Source organism: Muscardinus avellanarius (assembly GCF_963383645.1).
Source record: "Muscardinus avellanarius genome assembly, chromosome: 4".
NCBI lineage: Eukaryota > Metazoa > Chordata > Mammalia > Rodentia > Gliridae > Muscardinus > Muscardinus avellanarius.
Genome location: NC_137789.1, coordinates 60760334 through 60779560, shown reverse-complemented (window position 1 = coordinate 60779560; position 19227 = coordinate 60760334).

The window sequence follows — 19227 nt, the reverse complement described above, 5'->3', positions numbered from 1 at the left end:
CCATACACACCTAGCTAGTCATTTAAAGTATCTTTTAGTCATTGGACTTCAGGGGCATTTCTACCAGGTAATATTTTGTCTCTACACATCACTCCTGCTCTAGTTGTTCTTTATCTTCTGCATTCTCCCACTTCCTCTCCAAAAACCAGTCTAGTAACCTAACTGCATTTGTTTTTATTGTCTTACTCCTGCTGACATTGCTTCTCATACTATCAGTATTCTTGTACAGAATTAGTATACCAAGTTATTTCCTCAAGAACACTTTCATTCTTAGAAACAATCATGATGCCAAATACGAAATGTAATATTTTTATAAGCAATTTGTTTATTTTACAGAATAGTAAAAACAGAGCACAAAAAAGTATCCAGGTCTTTTATTATTCCTAGATGGATTCTAATATTACAGCTGGTATGCGAATCTCATCCTTTTTTCCCATAATTTATTTTATATATTTATTTATGAGATACTATGACAAAATGGAATACTACTTAGCATATCAACTGGTCATTTATCTACTTAAATTTGCCTGGTGTTTTTCAATGTCATAAATTCTTTTTCTATTTTATTGTTTATAATTACATAGTATTTAACTATAAGAATATGGCATAGTTTGTTGCTCCTTTAGTATGGTACAAGCATGTCTTTTTCCAGATTTTTTTCTAACTTAAACACACTTTGAAACACATCTTCCCATGCATACCTTTGTTCCATATGTATCCACCAGGATTTTTTTAAAAGATAAATTTCCAAATGTGAGATAGCTACATCAAAGGATATTTGTCGCTGTTGCCTTTGAATAGTGTTTCTGGCATTCCAGCCAGAGATAACCCACCTTATGTTTAATGGGGCCATGTCCTCCAGGCAGATGGGGACTCCAATGGGTCCCTGGCTTAGTGAATCTGAGCAAGTGTTATTTATTGTGGTCAAAAAGAGGTTAGAACTTCAAAGTGAATCCTGTTTCTTGATGACCTAGGGACAGGGACAAGGCATTTTTTCATTCATGTCTACTACTCACAATATATATAAATTATCAGAGACATATATTGCTACTTCTACTCCATTTCAGAAAGCGCACACACACACACATGCACACACACACACACACACGCAATGTGATGTTTCACAGTGGACATTCAGTGCATACAGAAGGTGCAGCTGGTGCCTCAAGAAGCTTTAGGAGTTCTTTTATTTTAAAGTTTAATTTTTGTTTAAAACACCTTTTGCTGTCTGCAAAATACTGAAGTGTGCAAGAGTCACCCCTTTCTTCCATTGACAAATTTAAAAGTAAATTAATGCACAGAGAGGTGTTTGTGTGAAGTGGTGCTAGACAACTGTTATCATTGCAGTATCTGTAAGTATCCTCTCAGATGAGTAAAATATTCCCTGTTGTGTCAAGTGCCTTGCAGTTGCATTACATCCTCCTTCCCATTAAAGCACCACTTAGTACAATGGGTGCAATTAAGCCAATCCAGCTTTGGTGCTCTGAAAGGATGTTCTCTTCCAAAGTGCTTCATTTACTCCTCTGTGTTAATAACAGACAGTTTCCCCATATTATGCTATCATGGCTTACTCAGTAGTTAGAAAATATTTCAGGTCTAGACTAAAACAGGACAGAAGTTACTATATTTCATCAGGGAATTCTTTATTCATATTTTCTACAAACATAGCCTTTGCATTTCTTCTTCCTGTGGACTAATGTAACAATATTTCAATGATGTAGTGGATTCTAGTGTTTTGTGGAAAGTATGATTTCTGGGTCTTCCACTGAGAGTATTATATTTTCCTTTTCTATGTTTTGTCTTTCTCCTTGAATCATAAATTCATACAAAGGTGGCTATTTCTACCTTAAGTATGGCTCTGATATCTTGTTGATGCTCAGATGTATTAATAAGAATTGTAACAATAAAAATTCACTCCCATGGAAACATTATTAAATTTTCCTTTACCTTAGATTACATGTCATCCTTCTGGTAATATGTGGTCATTGGATGATTTATGTGTTCTCAAAATTTCAAAATATTTCTCTGATGATATAGCTTTTTTGAAGGGTAGATTTAATTTCTTTATTTTTTTCTACCTAAAGACTGATATGAAATATTTTTCAATATCTTAACTATTTTCTAGTTATAAGTTTCATACCCCTCTTAGTTTATTAGGTCTATTTTTCCCAATTATCTTTTCCTCAATTTTGATGGATATAAAATTCCATCATCTTGCTTTATCCTAATGGCTAGCATTTGATACCGCTTTCCCTCATCCTCTTTAAATTTGAATTAATTCTATGTATTCTTGCTTTTCATATTTTTAATTTATTTTTAGTCACAGGTTTTGTTTGACTTTTCTTGAATTTCCAGCCTGCTACTTACTGTTTTACAATAGAAAGTGTGCATAATCCTTCTTAAAATTATAATATAATTCAGAGTAATTTAGTCATTTCCAAACTTTGTCTTTAATGTAACCTTTCTGCGAATTTCTCAGTTCCTCCATGCTTCTCATTTATATTTATATAGCAGAACATTCTTAAACTGTGAAAGAGGTAACTTGATTCCATTTCCTCCTTACCAGGCTCAGAAAAAACCAACACAAACTCTTGTGAAGTGGATAAAATTAGTTCCCAGAAAATCTGTCTTGGAATGTCCAGGTGCTCACTTACAAATAGGAATGAGTGTTCTCCAGGAACGAGCATCTCCAGGTGTGGGCCCTGGACCAGCAGCACTGGCCTCAGCTAGAAACTGCTTCAGCAGGCAGAATTTCTGCTTGCACCTCAGACCTGCTGAATCAGAATCTGCAGGGAGCAAGCTCCTAGGTGAGGCCTAAGGCACGCTCAGGCTTAAAAAGCTCCCCTGCAAAGTTCCACTAAGAGTCACTTTCAAAACTGCTGCCTTTGGATAAAGGGTGTTATCCTTTTCTGCCTGGTAGAAGGAGCTGAATATGGCTCCGATGTTGAATGGCTGAATATTGAAATCATCCTTTCTTTGAACTCAGAGGTGGGTTTTATTATAGAATGCCTTGGATACATGAACAAATTTAAAATTTCACCAGAATTTAAAACTACATGTTAATATTAATGATTTTCATGTAATTCAAAGTTTTCTAATTTGATATTATAATTCAGAACTGTCGTTTTTATGACTCTGAGCTTCTAGATTGCTTCAGTAGGCATTTTCCCATGCATCTGTGTAGTAAGTAGACGCATCTTTTCTGCGTGGAGAAAAAAGATAGGAGTCTAATAAAACTGATGGCTTAAGAAGAATTAAATATCCCCAAATGTTAATGAATTTATCTAAGGTCATTTGCTTCAATGATATGTGTCAGCACTTAATCTTCTGAAAACTAGAATGTTTTACCTATTTAAAATTCTGCTTTATAAGAAACTTATTTTCTGCATGCTATTGATTCAAAAAAGTATATAATATACATTAATTTAAAAATTACTGTCTTAAGTAATTCATTATTGTTATTTTTTGTTTGTTTTGGGGATTGAACCCAGGGACATTTTACCTCAAAGCTACACTCTCAAGCCTTGTTTTTTTTTTCCTGTGGTACTGGGGTTTGAACCCAGGGCATTTTACTTCTGAGCTACACCCCCAGCTCTATTTTTTATTCTTTATTTTGAAACAAGGTCTTACTAAATTGTGGAGTGCCTCACTAAGTAGTTGAGGCTGGCGACAAACCTGTGATCCTCCTTTCTCGGCTTCCCAAGTACTGGGATTACAAGTGTGTGCCACCACGCCTGGCTCCCAAGCCTTTTTATATTTATTTATTTATTTGCTTGTTTGTTTGTTTGCTGTACTGGGGATGGAACTCGGGGGCATTCTACCTCCAAGATACACCCCCAGCCCTATTTTTTAGTCTTTATTTTGAAACAGAGTTTCACTGAGTTGCAAATGGTCTCACGAAGTACCCCAGGCAGTCTGCAAACTGTGATCCTCCTGTCTCAGCCTAGTGAATGCTGGGATTATAAGAGTGCTCCACCATACCTGGCTCTTTTCATTTTTTATTTTGAAACAGGGTTTTACTAATTTGCTGAGGGCCTATGTTGCTGAGGATGGATTCAAATCTTCAGTCCTCTTGTTTTAGCTTCCCAAGTATTGAGATTAAATAAAATTTTTGAAATAAAAAATTACAAATGCATCAAAGTATATTAAAATGGTTTTCTTTAAAATTAAGTTTTCTGATTGGAGTTAGACGGAATCTCATTGCAGTTTTTATTTGTATCTCCCTGGGAGCTAATGATGTTGAACACTTTTTCATCTATTGGCCATTTGTATCTCTTCTTTTGTGAAATGTCTATTCAATTCAGTTGTCCATTTCTTAATTGGGTTGTTTGTTTTGCTAGTGTAGAGTCTTTTGAGCTCTTTGTATATTCTGGATATTAGCCCCCTATCAGAGTGGTGGCTGGTAAAGATCTTCTCCCATTCTGTAGGGTTTCTTTTTAGATTATTGGTGGTTTTCTTTGATGAGCAGAAACTTTTTAGTTTGATGCTATCCCATGTGTTAATTCTTGCTTTAATTTCCTGTGCTTTGAAGGTCTTGTTGAGGAAGTAACTACCTGTGCCTATATGTGGGAGTGTAGAACCTATGCCTTCCTCCAATAGCTTCACAGTCTCTACTCTGATTTTCAGGTCTTTGATCCATTTCAAGTTGATTCCTGTGCATGGTGAGAGGTATCTACAAATAGATAGCCAATTCTCTCAGCACCATTTGTTGAAAAAGCTGTCTTTTCTTCAGCATATGAGTTTGGCTCCTTTGTCAAAGATTCATTGACTGTAAGTCTGTGGGTTTGTTTCTGTATCTTCTATTCTGTTCAGTTGGTCTGTGTGCCTGTTATTGTGTCAATACCATGGTATTCTAATTAATATTGTTTTGTAGTACAATTTGAAGTCAGGGACTGTGATGCCTCCTGCATGGTTCTTATTGCTGAGGATTGCTTTGGCTCTTCTGGGTCCTTTTTTTCTCCATATGCAATTCATGACTGATTTTTCTAGGTCTATGAATAATGCCATTGGTATTTTGATAGGAATTGCATTGAATCTGTAGATCACTTTTGGCAGAATGGCCATTTTGGTAATATTTTTTCTGCCTGTTCCTAAGCAAGGGAGATCTTTCCATTTTTTAAGGTATTTTTTAATTTCTTTCTTTAGTATTTTATAGTTTTTAATTCCATGTAACACCAGAGTGGCAAACATAAAGAAGTCAACAACAAATGCTGGTGAGGATGTGGGGAAAGAGGAACTGTTTTACACTGTTGGGAGGAGTGCAAACTAGTTCAGCCGCTATGGAGATCAGTGTGGAGATTCCTTAGAAAACTGGGAATGGATCCACCATATGATCTGACTATACCACTTCTGGTATCTTTCCAAAAGGGTTAAAATAAGATAATGACAGTAACATAGGCATACCCATATTCATAGAAGCACAATTTGCAATAGCCAAAATATGGAACCAACTTAGGTCTCCATCAACAGATGAATGGATTGCCAAATTATGGGAAATACACACAATGGAATTCTACTCAGGAATAAAGAAGAACAAAATTATGTCATTCGCAAGAAGATGGAAAGCTCTGGAGAACATTATGTTAAGTGAGATCAGCCAAGCACAGAAAGAGAAGAAACATATGTTTTCTCTAATATACTCAAGCTAGGGAATATTAGGAATACCAGAGGGACTCCAGATGATGGAGGGGAAACCTCAGCAAAGCCGGAAAGGAGAGGTAGGGTAGGAAAAAGGCCGAGGTTAATCAATGGAAAAGCTACATTCCAATATATCGTTGTTAACATGGACACTCAGTATTTGGAGGGAGAGAAAGGGGGAAGTGGGGGATGGCACTAAGTACTGTGTGAATATACGCCATTGTCAACATGATCACATTATGATGTGAGACTATAGTGCACCAATAAAATAATTTTTAAAAATGAAACATTACTGAAGTATCATAAAAAATTAAGTGTTTAAAGTACTCAACAATTATTATTTTATTTTATTCTGGTGATGTAAACTAAACTATTTTGTATCAACTGATTCACAAAATCTCAAAATTTTAAAACAAATTTTTACCACAAAGTAAATCTTTTTTCTTATACATGAAAGTAAATATCCAGAAATGAACAAGCATCAGACAAACATGCTTTGTACTCCTTACAGCTTAGTTACTGATCACCTAAGTCAATAAATTGCAGTGACCCAATGGTCGGTGGTCATAATAGACAAATTCTGGGTTATAGAAACGATAGTGGGTATGCATTTGGCTTCACGTAAAACCATATAGTCAATTAAAGCTAAAAAATAGGATAAACTCCAAATTTTCCATTCTTTGTATTCATTACAGAAACTATAGTTCAATATTTTGCCCAGTCGTTTTTAAGCATTAAAATGCTTATAATTTTATTACATGTATTTCATTACATAATTTAACATATTAATTGTTTAATATGTCAGATTTTATTCAGTATTATTTTTTTCAGTACTGGGGATGCAACCCAGGGACATCCTACTTCTAAGCTACATCCCCAGCCCTAGATTTTTTTTTTATTTTTCTTTATTTTGAAATAGGGTCTTACTGAGTTGCAAAGGGCCTCACTAAGTAGCTGAAGCTGTCTGCTACCTGTGATCCTCCTGTTTCAGCCTCCCCAATTCTGGGATTACAAGCATGTGCCACCATGCCAGGCTTTAGGGTTTGTTTGTTTGTTTAATTTATTTTTTTTGCATGTCTGGGGATGGAACCCAGGGGCATTCAACCTCCAAGTTACACCCCCAGCCCTATTTTTTATTCTTTATTTTGAAATAGGGTCTCGCTAATTTGCAGAAGGCCTCATTAAGTAGCTGAGGCAGTCCATGAACCATGATTCTCTGGTCTCAGCTTCCCGAATGCTGGGATTACAAGCGTGTGCCACCATGCCTGGCTGTTTGGTTTTGAAAACAAAAGGAATTAAAATATTTTTCTGCCGGGCATGGTGGCGCACGCTTGTAATTCCCGCACTTTGGAGGCTGAGACAGGAGTATCGCGCAGGTTCGAAGCCAGCCGTGCTGGCTTAAGAGACCCTGTTTCCAAAAATAAAAAAGTATAAAATAGGTCTGGGAGTGTAGCCCGGAGGTAGAAGGGCTTCCAGGAACCCCAGTACCACCACCAAAAAAAAAAAAAAAAAAAAAAAATATATATATATATATATATATATATATATATATAAATTTTTTTTCTAAACAAAGTTACATATGAAAAAAATTGAAACATATTATATCATCTACTTTGGTTAATTAAGAAATATAAACTCTTTCCAAACATGCATGTGTTACTAGAATTATTAATTTTTGTCATTTTTATTAATTTTTTTTTATCAGGGCTTGAACCTAGGGGTATTCTACTTTCCAAACTATATCACTAGTCCTTTTTTTTCATTGCAAAACAAGATCTTGTTAAATTGTTGAAAGTCTTGCTAAATTACTGAGGTTGGTCTTGAACCTGCAATCCTCTTGTTTTAGCTTCCCAAGTACTGGGATTATAGTACTAAGGCCACCACACCACACCTGGCTTGTTTTTTCTGTTGCTATCATGATTTTGGTGGTCAATTAGTCTACTAGTAGATGATAAGAAACAGCAGTAGAGTTCATGTTCAATATTTTATAAGCATCCCTATACTAGTAAATTAAATATCTGAGAAAGAATGTTATATATTTCTGTAACAAATAGAAATTTTTGTAACTGAGCATTGATTTGATAGGGATTCAAGAAAAATTGATTCATCTATATAAACTGACAAGTATCTAAAGTAACCCAATCAAAATAACACTGATTAAGAATGTCTAAATATCAGATGGCTGTCAACTGCAAGGCCCATAATATTGCCTATCTGCAGTGGTCAAAAAAGGAAAAATATTGTATTTATTTTGTTACAAAGATTATTTGCTTTGGGGGCTTAAAATGAATAGATAAATTAAGACGTCATTAATGATAGGCACTGTGGGAGTAAAATGCACAGAAGAAAGTGGGCAATGTTAATCAATAGGAACAGCAGATATTTAAAGAGTTCCCAGGGACAAAGTCATGGTTTGTTGTATAAACAAAGAGAAGGATACAGACAAATATGGGCTTTTCCCCAGATTTGTGTTGACTGAGCATTGAGAATAAAACAATAAATGAACTTATTCCACATTCTATAATAGGGATGATTATATAAAATCTATCAGTTGGTGTTTACTCATAAAAATGAATCCTAGAATTCAACCGGTATGCTAAAAATACCCAGAGTATGGAATGATAGACTAAAAAAGACACTATATTATCCATGGCATTATCAATATCTTTCCCTGATTATACAGTATAATTTCTTAATGTACAAAAGCTAGCCAAATTGATACTAATTTCTCATATCACATTTACATGAACTATATTCTAGTCTGTACTTATTCCATTGAGTTTTTGTTTATCAAAATATGGCTTATATATTTAATTAGATCATATAGTTTTCTTAATACATCATCATGTTCTCACTTGACTGACCCTATTCAGTAGAACTCAGCATTTTTTAAAAAAATCTAGTTCAATAAACAGATTTCTAATTTGAGTTTGTGTCATAAAGACTATTTTGGGTGGTTTTATTCTTATTATTGATTAATATTTAGTTCCACTGATGATCTTTTCACGGACAGGAAAAGTAGGAGAGTAAGAAGAGGACTGGAGAAAACTCAGGCATACTCACAAATCTCTGTATAGAAAAGGCCTGAGATTCCCATTCTCTTTAGCAATGGAACTGCACCACTCTGTGGTAAGGTGACTACAAAATTTATTGTCTAAACTGAGACACTTTTAAAAGTGAAAGGAAGTACTATTAATAATTACACCTGGACAACAGACATAAACCACACTGTCCTGGGAGAACGAGGATGTATGCTCATCCTATTACATGATGGCAGTACAGTGATATATAGATCGGATCTTTCAGACTTAGGAAGTAACTTGGTTTGGGATTTTTCTTTTCTTTTTTTTTTTTCTGTGCAAAAGTATCCTGCATTTTCCATGTGTATGTTTTGTTTTCTTATAGCTAGACTGTTATTGGTCTTCATATGGAAATGAAGAATTTTTCTCCATTTTGTTAGAAAGAAATGTTATCTTTGAAGCTGTTCATTTGTAGGGCATAATTTGAAGAGATATTGCCGGATATTGTTTCTTCTTTCTTTCTTTTTTTTTTTTTTTTTTTGAGGTAGTGGACCATGGAACCCAGGGGGCATTCTACCTCTGAGAGACACTTCCAGCCCTATTTATTTATTTATTTATTTATTTATTTATTTATTTATGCTACTGGGGTTCCTGGAAATCCTTCTACCTATGGGATACACTCCCAGACCTATTTTTTATAATTTTTTAAAAAATTTGGAAACAGAGTCTCTTAAGCCAGCGCGGCTGGCTTCGAACCTGCGCGATCTTCCTGTTTCCTCCTCCCAAGCGCGGGGATTACAAGTGTGCACCACCACGCCCAGCTTATTCTTTTTATTTTTGAAACCATGTCTTACTGAGTTGCGAAGGGCCTCGCTAAGTAGCTGAGGCTGTCCACGAGCTGTGATCCTCCAGTCTCCACCTCCCAAATGCTGGAATTACAAGCATGCACCACCATGCCCAGCTGGTAGTTATCTTTCTGGATATTGATGGTAAGAAATTTTTGTTGTTGTTGTTGTACCAGGGATTGAACTCAGAGACTACACCCTCAGCCATTTTTTAAAATTGTTTTTATTCTTTATTTTCAAACAGATTCTCACTAAGTTGCAAAGACCCTCACTAAGTAGCTGAGGCTGGCCATGAACCTGTGATCCTCCTATCTTAGCCTCTCAAGTCCTGGAATTACAAGCATGCATCACCATATTTGGCTTGAGACAAGAAATTTAGAAGAGCTGTGATATTAAAATGGGATTTCCTCTCAGAATTTAACACACTCCTAGTATAACTTTAGTTAATATTTTATTAATAACTAATTTTACTAAATATTCCAAGAGAAGTCAGGCATGGTGGTACATGCCTGTAATCCTAGCTCTTGAGATGCTGAGACAGAAGGATCACAGGTTTGATGTCAGCCTCAGCAAGTTAGCGAAACCCTGTTTCCAAATGAAAATAAAATAGGGTTAGGGGTGTAGCTTCGAGATAGAATATCCCTGAGTTCAGTCCCCAGCACGACACACAAAGGCAAAGAAAGAGAAGAATCCTCTTTAAAATGATTTGGCTAGAAGCTCATTAGCTTAAACTGGTCACCTGACCTGTGTGAATGCTAAAGAGTGGGAATATAGCCTGTGCATCCAAGAAAAAGAGAAGAACCTAATATGATGGTGAATAATTTTACTATCTATGACATGTTTTATGCAAATAAAGTACAGCTCCTTTTTTAAAAGCTGAATCTTAACAATGGAATTCTACTCAGCAATAAAAAAAGAACAAAATCATGTCATATGCAAGAAGATGGAAAGATCTGGAGAATACTATGTTAAGTGAGATTAGCCAAGCTCAGAAAGAGAAGAGATATATGTTCTCTCTAATATGCTCAAGCTAGGGAGTATTAAGAATATCAGAGGGACTCCAGATAATGGAGGGGAAACCTCAGCAAAACCAGGAAGGAAGGGTAGGAGAGGGAGGAGACTGAGGTTCCTTAATGGAAAAGCTACATGGGACTATGTGTATACATGTGAATATAACATTGTTAACCTGGACATTCAGTATGGGGAGGGAGGGAAAGGAGAAGCGGGGCGGGGAGGGCACCAAGTACTGTGTGAGTATATGCCATTGTCAACGTGATCCACACTACGATACGAGACTATAGTGCACCAATAAAATAAAAAAATAGATGAAACTTAGATTCCCTGGTGTGAAGTGAGTTCATTCTGTTCTCAGTAAAGTAGATGATGTGCTTGATTCTACTAAGCATTTTGTCCCCTTTTCTCATCTTTTTTATTATATTGCTGATTGACCAAGTTCCTGTTTTTTTATTCCTTTTAAAATGGGTATTCTAATTTTTTCCTTTCCATCTTTCTTTCTTTCTTTCTTTCTTTCTTTCTTTCTTTCTTTCTTTCCTTCTTCTTTCTTTCTCTCTCTCTCTCTCTCTCTCTCTCTCTCTCTCTCTCTCTCTCTTTCTTTTCTTCTTTTTTTTGGTGGTACTGAGTTTCTTGGGAACCCTTCTACCTCTGGGCTACGCTCCTAGACATATTTTATATTTTTATTTGGAAACAGGGTCTCTTAAGCCAGCGAGGCTGGCTTGGAAGCAGTGGGGTCCTCCTGTCTCTGCCTTCTGAGTGCGGGGATTACAAGCGTGCGCCACCACGCCCAGTTCTTTCTTTATTTTTATACACAATCAGATGGATATATTTTGGCTAATATCTAAAACAAAATATTAACTTGTTCTTTCACAGAGCCATACTTGCCATATTAATTTTCTAGAACTGCTATAACAAAAGAGTGGAGGTTATTTCTAATATGTTTTTCATACACTGCAGTTTAGAGCACAGTTTTGGGTGTTATACCTTACCACGTATGCTGGGAATTTCATAAGTCTGTGTCTTTAGTAACCTGTTGGTCTCTACCCAAGCTACTGATTTCTCTCTCAGTCTCAGAGGAAAGTGACCACCATGGTGTCTGTTTAGAGCTCAGCTGATATTTGAGATCCAATGTACTTGCCACCCATTACCAAGGCCAGGGCCATCTTGGCTCTAAACATCTATCACTCTCCAAGTTTCAAACTGTCCCCAGGATCCAGCACTCTCAGAATTGCCTCCTTGATTATAGCAGTTTTTCCTATGTCTTTCCAGACTGCTGCTCAAAGAACAGAATCGGGGGCTCTCACCAGGCCTCTCTGGAGCCCATAAAGATTCTTGTGGCATCTTGGCTTGGGATGAGTGAGAAGAGTAGTTTAGAGCTGTTAGTGGAGAAGGGAGTCACATATAGGATTTGAAGGTACATGGCTGTGGATGACTTGGGATTTATAAATCGAAGCCTCAAAATACTTTTGTCTTTGTTCTTACAAATTAAATGTATTTATTTTGCAAGTGGATGTGTCATTTTTAAATGAGCAAAGAACATAAATAAATAATAATGTATAGAGTAATAGAAAGGATATAAACAACTAATAAATGATGTCGAATCTCTACTGAGCTTTGAGGACTGTAAAAGCTCAGTGGAGATCCAATATCATTTTTGCCACACTTGGAATCTTGTGGAACAATCCATAGACTTTTCCATCTTTAACATGTCTCTAAATGTGATTCTGTTGCCAAAAATTCTACTCACCACGTTGTGGAAATCACTATTGTTAGCATTAGATGGATTATTTTCTTGATTTTTCTACTTCATTGTCTCATACATTTTATATAGCAATAAACACAATCCCAGTAACATATTTCAAACCAGAATTGTTACTTAAAATGAATTTCAAATTGCATGACTTTTTTGTATGCAGTTAATAAAAATATAGTCACCTTCCTGCTGATACATATTCATTGTTGTCAAATTATCACTAGTTTAAACAACCCTGAGATTGACCATCTTGGCATTTAAAATTTTTTTCCCCAATTTTTGTTTGCAAGCCAGAGAAAAATCAACTTAAGCCAGTCTAAGGCACAAAAGGAAGAAAGAGTGGTAGAAAAATTTACTGGAAGTTTGTAGGGTTCCTAAAACTCACAAAATTAAACTTAACATAATGGCTAGATTTTTAACACTGTCAAATTAAAATTGCTATTTTCCAAAATATCTGCCAGGTGTGGTGGGACATACCTGTAATTCCAATACTTAGGAAGCTGAGACAAGAGGATCACAAGTCCAAGACAAGCCTCAGCAACTTAGCTAGACTCTCAGCAACCTAGCAAGAACCTGTTTAACCCCCACCCCCCCCAAAAAAAAAAAAAAACAAGCTGAGGGCGCGCGCGCACACACACACACACACACACACACACACACACACACACACACTATAATATCTAATGCTGGCAATAATGTGCTGAAAGAAACAATTTTTTTGTTTCTTTCTGTTTTTGTTTCTTTTTGTTTCAGAACCATTTTTTTTTCCAGAAAAAAGATGGCCATATTTTCAAGTGTCTACACATATACTATTCTTTGAGTAATTTTATGCTAGAAACCAATTTTATGGAGGTATAAAATGGATTCAAACTTTTTTGTAGAATAAGCTCTAGTGGATTTTCTTGGGAGAAGGTTATTTGTCTAGCCTTTCCCATTCTGCCTTCTTTGGACTAGATTATGCACCCTTGAGTATATGGAAGTTTCCAGCATCCTTACATGTCCATACCACCTTTTGGCTTAATCGTGGAAAGTACACAGTAGATGGAAACTGGACTGGAGGTTTCTCAAGATTTTGCAAGACTTAAATGAGATGCATGGTAACTGGTAATGGTGGCAGTAAAATCATATAAAAAATAACCCTTTACCATGGAAATGGGAGCAGGTTTAGCCCCAAGGGCTACCTGGGCCCCATAATACCCAAACCTTATTTTAATTTTTACATTATTCATTAGTTGCTTCTACTCTTTTCTTCTTATTCTTCTGCACACTTAATTTATGTCCTTTGCTCATTGAATAATGAATGGTAGTTTGTTTTCACAACAAATGTATGTGGTTTGTAAGAACAGAGCAAACAAATAATTGGAGATTTTTGATTTTGTCCTTGAGTCATTCACAGGCATGCATCTTCAAATCCTTTCAAATGTGGAGATTATGATACTGGAAGCTTGTTATCCTGGCCCTTTCTTTACTTGGGTCTGGAAAGGAGATATTTATAGTTCTATTAAAGTAAAAAAAAAAAAAATAGCCAGGAGAAAGCAAACAAAAAACTCCAAAGTTTTCACTTTAATTCCTGTATTTCATTAGGAAACTGTGATTACATAATAGAACAATAACAAGTTAATACCTACATAGTGCTTTAAATGTAATAACAACAATTGACTTCTGAAGTATAAACTAACATTATCGTCACATCTTTCTTCTTCCTTATTTTTTATACTGGGGATTGAACCTAGGGCCATTCTACTGCTGACCTGTACCCCCAGACATATTTTATTTTTATTTTGATACAGGGTCTCACTAAGTTGCTGAGGCTGGTCACAAACCTGCGATTCTCCTGTCTCAGCTTCCTAAGTCCTGGGATTACAGGCATGCACCACTATGTCTTACACATGAAAAGACTGAGGCACAGAGTTTAGTGGCATGATTAAATCTGTACAGTTAGTAAGTAGCATAACTAGGATGTGAGCCTTGTTAGGTGGCTCCAGGGTCTCAACTCTTTGTTGCTGCGCTATATGGTCTCTCATAATAAAATAAATTTTCCTACTTAAGAAAGTATTTTTCATTTGGCCGAAAGTTCTATTTAATGCAATTCAATGTAGTTACCATTAAAATGAAAACCAGGCAATACATTTTCTTTGAGAGTTTGTAATTTAGAATATTTTACCAAATACAATCACACATTCTAATTTGATAAGGAGCCTTTTTTGTGGTAAAGATAACTACCAGGGAAGTTTGTAAACCAAAAGTCCAGATTTTCTTCATGTGACTTTTTACTAGTTACTTAAAGTCAGACTCTTTTTTTTTAATCTGTTAGATAAAAATCTCTGTCTTATTTACTTTCTTGTCAGGAATGTCAGATTAGATAGCTCATGGAATAGTTTCATACTTTGTAAACTCTTATAAAATTTAAGTTGTTAGGGTGTTAATGTTAATGTTTATTAATATTAATGTTAAAATTTAAGGTGTTAATAATAGTGTTTCTGTGACATGTGGGCAGGAAATTACATAGCATAATTAATTTAGGAAAAAAGTTTAGTATTTTTACTTTAGGCTAATAACTACTAATCATATTTGTTAGCTAACACAAAAATACGAAAACATGTCAAGATTAAGAAGTAAAACATTGCGGGGCATGGTGCAGCATATTTGTAATCCCAGCATTCGGGAGGCTGAGACCTGAGGATCGCAGTTCGTGGACAGCCTCAGCTACTTAGGCTCTTTGCAACTCAGTGAGACCCTGTTTCAAAATAAAGAATAAAAAATAGGACAGGGGGTGTAGCTAGGAGGTAGAATGCCCCTGGGTTCCATCCCAGTACCACACACACACACACACACAAAAAAAAAAAAAAAAAAAAAAGAAAAGAAAAGAAAAGAAAAAAAAAGAAAGCATTTAAAAGGTTAACACAAAAGTGGAAAATAAAGACATGGTTCTTATTTACTCTTCTTATTGGGAGCTGTGGTAAAAGACAGTGACTATGGAAAGAAACAAGGCTGTTGAATAAGCTCCCTCTGCACACAGATGTTCTGTGCTGCCTATATTTTCAGGAATGTTTTGGGTCCCATCTGTATCAATGTATAAATGACAACAGAAGATTTCACTTGGAACAAAATGTCTAATGATTCACAAAACGTAACTTTGCTTAATAATAAATTAAGAAAAATATTTTTTGTAAGTTCTGAATATTTTAATAGGGAAAAAGGATGGTAATGATCTATTCTCTTATCTATGGCAAAGCATACTTTAACTTTTTTAAATAAGTCTTTTTTTTTTTTTTTGTGGTACTGGGGATGGGGATGGAACCCAAGGACATTCTACCTCCGAGCTACACTCCCAGCCGTATTTTTTATTTTTTATTTTGAAACAGGGTTGCAAAGGGCCTCACTAAGTAGCTGAGGCTGGCTGCGAATTGCGATTCTCCTGTCTCAGCCTCGCAAACGCTGGGATTACAAGCATGTGCCACCACAATTGGCTTCTAAAATATGTCTTTTAGAATGTGTCTCAAAGCCCACCTCTAGCCCTAGGCCACTTTGATGTTTAGAGTCCTAATGTTTTCTCATTTCATAGAAAAAAGAACTTCAAAGTGGCCTTTGAGATTAGGAATTTAGTCTGTGTTACATCTTCACACACAGTGTTGTTTAAGACTGTTTCTTTCTGAAGCGTACTATGATTCTGTCATTTGCTTACTTCAGAAACTTCTGTTGGTTTTCAACTGGTTAGAGTATGTGATCCAATAAGACTCCTCATGCAGGAGACCCTTTTCACTGTACCTACTCTCCCTCCCCTGCTCTACCTCCACAGTGTGTACTGAAAGGTTGAAAATAGAGTTAGGGAGTGTAGGAGGGAGGCAAAAACACCAACCGAGTAACCAGAGATCGCTGCTTTATTCCACCCGGCCCCTCCGGAGAGTCAGCTGGCTTTGGGGGAAAGGACCTAAGGGCTACGCATTTGGAGAGTTGTGCATAGTCCTGATTGGCTGGCTGGGTCACGTGGTGGATTGGAGGCTCCGATGTTTTATAGGCATGTTGATTCTCTCCTGACATATGTAGTCTTGCAATATTTGGAGTCTTGAGGCACCTGGGGTCTTGCGATATCTCTGCTTCTGGCTTCCGGGGTTCCACCTCCTGTTCTTGCAGAGGTCACAAGGGGAAGTGGGGAGGGACCCGACTTGTCATGTACATCATGTAACACTGTTCTATGTCTCTTTCCCTAAGTATGCCTAGTGACTCTATAGAGTCATTTTCTGCCTGCAATCTCTCTATCCAGAGCCTCTACCTGGTCAACTCAAAACTGGTAATCAATACCTAATTCAAATGTAGTTTTCTCAGTGATTTTCCTAAGCCAAGATACTTTCTTGACTCTGTTGTTACACTTCAAAATATAAAATAGTAAAGCTGCTCTCTCATGGATTCCATATCATTGTTGACAGGTCTTTTTCTTGTTCTAATACATTGAACTTTTGAGGGTATCAAAATTCTCTCTTTTCTCACATGGGCTCTATCTTCTTTTACTGCTGCTTGGGAATATGTGTTAGTAAATATGGTTTAATATGAATAAATAAAGGAAAGAGAAAAAGACTGTATAATAGCAAAAGGATGACCCCCTTGTAGGTAAAAAAAATATATATATAGTAAGATACAATTTCTCCTTGCAGAGTAAATATCAATACGTTTTGTCCAGTTTATTTCCTTTTCTTTCTTATTTGGTAGAATTATATTTAATTTTTCTAGGTGATGCATTTTTTCTCAAAAATACATAAAAAGAAATATATAAACTAAATGTATCAACAAATTGAGATGATTGTATGTTTTGGGATTGCTTATGATCAACTTTCTAAATTAGTTTAGTATGTGCTTAACTAAATATATAAATATATATGTGTGCTTAAAAAGTGAAGGTGAATTCATTGTACTAATGGAAAACATTCAAATGGTAACCTAGGGGAATCATTGTTTTATTTTTTTAGCAGTACCCATTTCTTTTATTTTTGCAGATTAAACTATGCATAGTATCTATTCATAATGAGAGTAGGTTGCAGATATCAGGTTTGATTATTTAGACCTTTTATTATTCATAATTATGATATAAATGAAATTGGTAAAATCAATAGTGTTTTTTTTACTCTTATTGGTGCATCATAACGTAGTTTTACACATCATAATGTAGTTCATAGTGCTAGTGAGAGACATGCACACAGTGTTTGGTGAGCTTTTTTAGGATATGTTCTATTTACTAAAAATTATTCTGTTTTTTGCTTTAAACTTTTAACCAAATATCAGAAATAGAAAAATAAATTCTCCTGTCTGTCCTCTGTGTAGTCTACACAGATCTCATGGGCATGATCTGAAAGTACTGCTGACATGCTAATTGCATTCTAAAAATAGTTTCCATAATTGAGAACTTTGGTACGAAAGATCAAACAACATCCTTCAGGGTGGTTTATTATTTTTTAAAGTGTTGTTTAAAATGATTCTTTTTATTTTTCTCAATTAGTGCCTCTTTATTCTTCCTGGCTTTTTGTCAGCAGGATTTTTCTGGTATCATTAATTTGTACCACACGGCAGACATCACCCACCTGACCCTTGCCCTCCCACTCTAGCATAAAAGCTCAACAAGTGCAAAATCTAAAATTTTGACAGGCACCAAATAGATAATTATTTGCAGTTATAGAAGTTTTAAAATTATAAACCTATTTCTAGGCTGTCAGTGTGGAATAATAAGAATCTGACATCACGTAAACTGGTTCAAGAATTAACTCTCCCACATGTTAGTACTCAGGTAATATTTCTGAACCCCAGTTTCATCATCTGTTAAATAGACTTTTCAGTGTTGGTTCAAGACATGCATAATCACTTCTCTACTAAACTGAGCATTGTTAATCTTCGGCATCCCTGTTATAGCATTTCCTGCTAGGCTATATTTGTTGAATGAAGGAATGCATAAATGAATGAAGAGGGATGATCTAATACTAATCCACAGTCTTTTCAACACACGTGAGGAAGCAGAGCAGATAATCCTGAAAGATATTTTATCAACAAAATCACAGCCTTCATGATTATACTTTGATATGGTTACAAACATTTTTATAACCAGCTGCATCAAATAGTGATAGTTGAAATTTTGTCTCTCCTACTTTTTTAGAATTTACTATAATTTATCAATTGATAGTTTAGGTATTCCCTAAGGTATTTCAAAATAAATATTAGTTAGACTATATTGGACATTGAATTTTTTTACTAAGAGATAATAGTCATTCCTTAGTTCCCATGGGGATTTCGCTCCAGGATTGCTGCAGATAACAAAGGTTTTTAAAAGCATATTTGATCCATGGTTGTTTGACTTCTCAGATGTGGAACCCATGCTTTCTGAGGGTTCAAGTGTACATGCAAATCGATAATTTATTTTTGTTTATTTTTATGTTTTCATGGTACTGGGGTTCCTGGAAACCTACCTCCGGGCTACACTCCCAGACCTATTTTTATATTTTTATTTGGAAAAATGGTCTCTTAAACCAGTGCAGCTGGCTTCGAACCTGCTCAATCCTCCTGTCTCCACCTCCCAACCACGGGGATTACAACTGTGCACCACCACAACCGGCTGCAAATCGATAATTTAAAAAATTAAATTTCTAATTTCCACTTTATAAATAACTTGTTGTTTTCCCAGGGAGTCCCATGAAAATTTGTTTTCATGAATTTACTTGTTTTAGGCAAGAACTGTGGAGTGTCTAAGATGTTATCCTGCCACAATTCTTAGTATGCTTATGAGGACCGGACCCAAAGTTCTTGGGTTAGAGACAAAAGACTTTACTATTCATGATGAACAAGTAGCATGGGCCTATTTGTGTCAGTTCTTTTACTCCTAAGATCCATATGGATCCACATAGATATTTATATAAGCAGTGGGGTGTGTTCTAGAAAAGAAATCTTGAGTTTGGGGAACCTAGATTTTTGTAATGAG